The sequence below is a fragment of the Cajanus cajan genome, chromosome 11, assembly GCF_000230855.2.
Source record: "Cajanus cajan strain Asha chromosome 11, NIPB_CcT2T_4, whole genome shotgun sequence".
In the NCBI taxonomy this organism is placed as follows: Eukaryota; Viridiplantae; Streptophyta; class Magnoliopsida; order Fabales; family Fabaceae; genus Cajanus; species Cajanus cajan.
In genome coordinates, this window is record NC_138527.1 from 4,086,592 (window position 1) to 4,093,802 (window position 7,211).

Consider the following 7,211-nt stretch of genomic DNA (forward strand, 5'->3'; position numbering starts at 1 on the left):
CAAGGAATACCACATCGCTAAAGTCTTGGTAGATAATGGATCTTCCTTGAATGTGATGCCAAAAAGAACGCTCGAGCAAGTGGCAATCAAGGGAATCCAAATGCGCCCGAGCAACATGATCGTTCGAGCTTTCGACGGTTCTAAAAGAGAAGTGGTGGGAGAAGTCAATCTCCCAATCCAAATTGGACCCACCATCTTCAACGTCGAATTTCAAGTGATGGACATTACTCCCGCATACAGCTGTCTCCTCGGCCGACCTTGGATTCATGATGCTAAAGTTGTTCCTTCTACGCTCCACCAGAAAGTCAAATTCATAGTGGGTGACAAGCTGGTGACTGTACAAGCTGAAGATGACATACTCATCAGTAATCCATCCACCATACCTTACGTGGATGCAGCAGAGGAAGCTTTAGAAACCGCCTTCCAAGCATTGGAGATTGCCAATGTTGAAACGTTTCCCCGAGAAATGAAGAAGGTAGCCTACATGCTCACCAAGAACGAATACTTGCTGGGACAAGGACTTGGCAAGGATTCCCAAGGAATTCCCGAGCTACCCACTATCAAGGATAATCCGGGGAAACAAGGGTTAGGATACAACCCTAATAAAGATCAAAGGACGAAGAGGAACCAAGATCCTTCTCGACGTTCTTTAAGCCAGATCTTTAGGAAGGCCGGTTCACAAGCGTCAAGGCCGGTCGTCGTCATCAAGTGCTCTTCTCCTTCCGATAGGGATGTATAGACCTGATGACTATTAGAGATTACTCCTCGGGGACAGCCCGACCCCCGAGCCTCGATAGGGCACATGTTTCCACTATAATTATAATAAAATCATTCTTCATTAATTCTTACTGCTTCTTTTCTTGCTTGCAATAAATCTCTAGACCACATTATTTTTAACCCTGTTTGAATAAACATGAATGAGGTTAAAATTGTCTTAATAACAATAAACCCGCATCATTTTTATGTGGAAGTGTGTATGACAACTTGGAGCACCTTTCCTTGGCCTCGACAAGTGCCATCATGGATAAAAAGAAATCCTTTAAAATAAAAGAAGCTCGGCAGGAAACCCAAAAAGGGGGCTGCGCAAAAATAAGAGCAAAAGACCCGCTAGGAATCCCACGAAAGGGTGACCTAGGCAAAAGTTAGGGTTGCAAAAATGAACAAAAACAAAAGTCCTCTAAAACGCCACAAAAGGGTGTTTTAGGCAAAAATAAGGACAATCAAAAAACAAAAGAAATCCATGATGGTACCATGAGCCGAATTCAAAAAAGGTTCAAGGGAAGCTATCTAAGTTGTCAAAATCACAACGTCAATAACAAGATTTTCTTAACTTCATAAGTGTTTAATCAAACAAGCCTAAACACATAAGCCTACCTTGGCCAACCATTCTTACAAAAACCATTTTTGAAAAAATAAATCCCCTCTAAAACACAAACTTCAGAACAAAAATATCTTTCCTTTCTTTTCTCTCTTGTCCCAAACGATTTTAGGATAATCTAGTGGAAACATGGAGATATAGTGGTCAATAGGAGGGTTGACACGTCTTCTAAAGGAAGGGGAGGATCACTGGGTTGATGACGCCCATCTCAATATAACACGCATCATTCCTCGGTTACAGAAATCGGCATCGCACAGCCCGTCTGGAGGAATGGCAAAATTCAAACAGAGAAACGCATCGATTAATTCTTTTGAAAAATGAATCAAATAGAATTAGGTGCATCATACCGCATACATGCATACAGATGATAGGTGTACTGGAAGATCACTTATTCTCTGTTTATTGAAAAAACAAACAAAAAACAAAAAAACAAAAAAACAAAAAAACAAAAAAACAAAAAAACAAAAAATATAAACTTCAGAAAAAAACAATGCGCCCGTACCATGTTCAGTACACCCGTACTAAAATCAGGGTTATGAACAAGTTTTCAACTCAATACGGGCGTACCGAAATGAATACGGCAGTATTGGCCATAACGTCCACACCAATACGGGCGTATTGAATTCAATACGGCCCGTATTGGTCCATTCTCATTCATCACAACATCTTCATTCCTCTGCATACTTCATATGTGAGTGTGTTTGAGATCCTTCCGTACAGAAAAAGCCAAAAATCAACAAAAAAAGCAAAAATACAGAAAAAGCCGAAATCAACGAAAAAAGGCAAAATTCAGAAAATCCAACAAATATACAGAATAATTGAGCCTGGAGAGGCTTGCCGAAATAATACTCCCGCATCATACAGAATAACTGAGCCTGGAGAGGCTTGCCGAAATAATACTCCCCAAGAAACATCTCAGCTTGCATTCTTGGGCTGAACAGAAAATCAACAAATTGTACAGAATAACTGAGCCTGGAGAGGCTTGCCGAAATAATACTCCGTCATCATACAGAATAACTGAGCCTGGAGAGGCTTGCCGAAATAATACTCCCTCATCATACAGAATAATTGAGCCTGGAGAGGCTTGCCGAAATAATACTCCCCAATTGTACAGAATAACTGAGCCTGGAGAGGCTTGTCGAAATAATACTCCCCAGAGACTTCTCAGCTCGCACTCTTGGGTCGAATCCCCAGTAAGAGCTATCAAAGCAAGATCAGCAAAATTCCCCAATGGAAGCATGATCATCCAAACAGAATATCCGAGTCAAAGGACTCTGACTTCCTCAGTGGAAGATAGCTTTCCAACTCAAGCGACGAGTGAAGCTAAGCCTGAAGAGGCTTTCTAAATAATACTCTGGGATACATAAAGTCCTCAAATCCCCATTCGCCTACTCAGAGGCATTCTTTCAGAGAAAATCCAAAAAGATCAATACCCATTCCCCAAGCGGAATTTGGTATTCAACCACATAACGAACGTCAAGATAATCCGCCTAACAGAAGAGGCCAGTCAAAACCAATACGACAAAATCCCTCAGCGGATAATAGCCTACACAGAGGCAACAAAAATCAGAAAATCAAAAAGAGTCACCCGAATAAGGATAACCGGGATACTCCACCAACGTCGAAAGGACGTCAGCCAATCATAAGGCATCGCTCACCTCAGGAAGAGCATCTTTGTGTCTGCATCCCCACGGAAACAGAATTTCCCAATGGGCACCAACTACACAATGAAAAGTTGGGACACAAGAACCTATGAGTAACTGCACATCCCCTAGACGGATCCCTGCGTTATCCAGCCCTCAGCGGCATCAAAATAAAAAAAAAAAAAAAAAAAAAAAAAAAAACAACCATCGAAGCAGCATCGTGGACTGTGGAGACAAAATCATACGACAGAATCCCCCAGTGGATAACAGCCTACGCAGAGGCAATAAAACCAGAAAATCAAAAAGAGTCACCCGAATAAGGATAACCGGGATACTCCACCAACGTCGAAAGGACGTCAGCCAATCATAAGGCACCACTCACATCAGAAAGAGCATCTTTGTGTCTGCATCCCCAAGGAATCAGAAATTCCCCAGTGGGTACCAACTACGCAATGGAAAGTTGGGACACAAGAACTTATGAAATAACTGCACATCCCCTAGACGGATCCCTGCGTTATCCAGCCCTCAGCGGCATCAAAATCAAAAACAATCGTTGAAGCAGCATCGTGGACTGTGGAGACAAAATCATCGCAAAACCCTGGAGAGGGCAAACTCACGCTACCAAAGTGATCAGAAGCACGGAGGTATGCAACCCTGGGGAGGGCAAACCGCAGACCCTGGAGAGGGCAAACTCACGCTACCAAAGTGATCAGAAGCACGGAGGTATGCAACCCTGGGGAGGGCAAACCGCAGACCCTGGAGAGGACAAACTCACGCTACCAAAGTGATCAGAAGCACGGAGGTATGCAACCCTGGGGAGGGCAAACCGCAGACCCTGGAGAGGGCAAACTCACGCTACCAAAGTGATCAGAAGCACGGAGGTATGCAACCCTGGGGAGGGCAAACCGCAGACCCTGGAGAGGGCAAACTCACGCTACCAAAGTGGTCAGAAGCACGGAGGTATGCAACCCTGGGGAGGGCAAACCGCAGACCCTAGAGAGGGCAAACTCACGCTACCAAAGTGGTCAGAAGCACGGAGGTATGCAACCCTGGGGAGGGCAAACCGCAGACCCTGGAGAGGGCAAACTCACGCTACCAAAGTGACCAGAAACACGGAGGTACGCAACCCTGGGAAGGGCAAACCGCAGACCCTGGAGAGGGCAAACTCACGCTACCAAAGTGATCAGAAGCACAGAGGTACGCAACCCTGGGGAGGGCAAACCGCAGACCCTGGAGAGGGCAAACTCACGCTACCAAAGTGATCAGAAGCACGGAGGTACGCAACCCTGGGGAGGGCAAACCGCAGACCCTGGAGAGGGCAAACTCATGCTACCGAGGTCGTCAGAAACGCCGAGGTATGCAACGAGCCTGGAGAGGCGACGACTAATACTCACCATACCCCGTCGTTAGAAACACGGAGGTATGCAACTTCCAGCTCGGGCGTCGAGTGAAGTTGACCCTGGAGAGGGCAAACTCACATTACCAAAGTGACCAGAAGCACCGAGGTACGCAGCTTCCGGCTCGGGCGTCGAGTGAAGCTGACCCTGGAGAGGGCAAACTCATGCTACCGAGGTTGTCAGAAACACCGAGGTATGCAACGAGCCTGGAGAGGCGACGACTAATACTCACACTACCCCGTCGTCAGAAACACGGAGGTAGGCAACTTCCAACTCGGGCGTCGAGTGAAGTTGAGCCTGGAGAGGCGGGTACTCAGCTACCAAGGTTGTCAGGAACACCGAGGTATGCAACGAGCCTGGAGAGGCGACGACTAATACTCAACCTGGAGAGGCTACTCAACAATTTTCCACCGGAAGACACTACAAGTCGGAAGGGTGGCTTATTCCCCGGACAATTGGGTCAACTCCTTTACTTGTCAACCGGTACACTAAAAAGCCGCTTGACTAAGTAAAGGGGGGGCAGCTGTAGACCCCTAAAATTGTCCGGGTCGGAAATAAGACTCGAAGACTATCAAAGATCAATGGAAAGTCAGCCAGAAGGACTCCCAGAAGACCATAGGATGACTATCTGTAGGTTTAGAGGTCTTAGAGTAGCTAAAAATAAGAAAGTGAGAGGAGTGGAGCTCAATACGGCCTCTTTGGAGCTCAGTACGGCCCGTATTGCATTTTTGAACTGCAATACGGCCGTACTGAAACCAATACGGCCGTATTGATGTTTTTGAACCTCAATACGGCCGTATTAAATTCAATACGGCCGTATTGACACCAGGGGCCGTACTGCGCCTCACCCCTATAAATAAGACGTCATTTGGACGTCATTTGACTTTTCCACACTTCTTGGACTCTCTTCTTGAGTATTCTGGGGTTTTTGAGCAGTGTTCTGCCCTAGAATTCTCTCCGAGAGTCGATCCGACGAAGTTCTTGAGTTCTGAGCATTTAGCTTGAGAATTCGAACTAGTCGAAGGGAAATCTTTTTGATTTCCATAGTAAAGATTAATTTTTAGGGAAGGAGCGAGCGAGCGTGTAGTGGGAGGGAGTGCCAAAAAGCCTCCTAACATTTGAATATATAAAAGCACGCTTCAAAGGTTTCTTCTTCAAAATCCTTCCTTTTACTGCTTTCTGATTGTTGTATCGCATGCTTAATTTATTCATCATGTAGATATCTTATTCATAGCCGTTTTTAATAAATAGGGGTAATTTAGTAATTTTACACTGTTATTTATGAAATAATCCGTCATAGGGAACCCGAAAGGGGCGTTGTGGGGTGCTAACACCTTCCCCGCACGTAACCGACTCCCTTACCCAACTCTGGTTGTAATGGCCAAGGTTGATTTGCGAAAATCAATTGCCTTATCCCTTTTTCCAATGTTTTGAGTAAAACATTGGTGGCGACTCCAAGAACCCTTCTTTTTGTGAAAACCACTAATCCATGGAGGGTCCCGCTTGGGATTAACATGGATTGGTGAATCATTTAATAAAATTGTTAGTTCGATGAGGTCTCAGTTTGAGAATAAGTCGTTCTAACAATCCACCACTTTTCAAACTATTAAAACGAGTCCAACCATCGTCGCGAATGCCATCGTCCGTTTCGGCAGGTGGCGACAATCATACTTTATAAACCCCCAATTCATACAAACCCTAACCCTCTATATTCATAATGCATGACATAAAACCATTCAACATCACAACCCACTAATTACATCATTTCACAACCAAAACGCAACAACACTTTTGATTAACAATTATATCATCAACACTTTCCATTATAAATCCTAAGGAGTCCTAGAGATTGTCTCACTACCCATACTCCTCATACTTGCCTATAAAGTGAGACAATCTCACTCCTCCTCTGTAACGACCCGCCGTGACCGTCACACTACGGAACAACACTACACACTGCTCGAATATATACTAAAATAGTATAATAAATATTTACAACACAAATTGCTAATCAAGCAACAAACAACAACTAGTTATATACAAGAAATATGCTACTATAAGGTAGCCTACAAAAAAATATCCATCTTCAGGCACCTCCTATGGCCTCTAGCAGCTACCTCCCAGCCTATTCCTGCCCTGCTCCCATACCACGTATGATCATCACAGTCCAAAGCACATGGAAATATGCAAGGGTAAGTTAGAGACAATAAACAACTCATAATAATTTACTATGCAACATAATAATTATACATCTCAACAGCATTTCAACCTGATTTCACATATCAACACTTCAACATAACTACTTTACAAACCATTGGAATAATCACCATATTCATCATAACAACAGCCAACACATGTATTAAAAGCAACTTACAACACAGGTAATCTAGCGACGCTAGCATCATCATCATCAACAAGGTCAACATACAACATAATTATAGCTTAACAACACAACAACGTATGTATTACTCATATCAACAACAAATCAACTAATTAACAACTTATGCATCGTCACGCATTTTGACTCGGAGATCTCCTACAACATGGTAAGTAGTCTAAGTGGCTAGGTCCTGACCACACAACACATTTGGATATCAATCCACAACACGATAAGGGTTTCTCAAACTTTACCACTTAAACAAGGAAGTATAGTACTCAATTAGGAACTAAGTTCCCGACTTCGTACTTTACTCAAATTGGCCACTTGTAATAGATATAGGTCGACCTGACCCCTATACCGTGGTCCCTTTTAGGCATGGCAATCTAACCCGCCCCCGTGGGTAACCGCCCGAA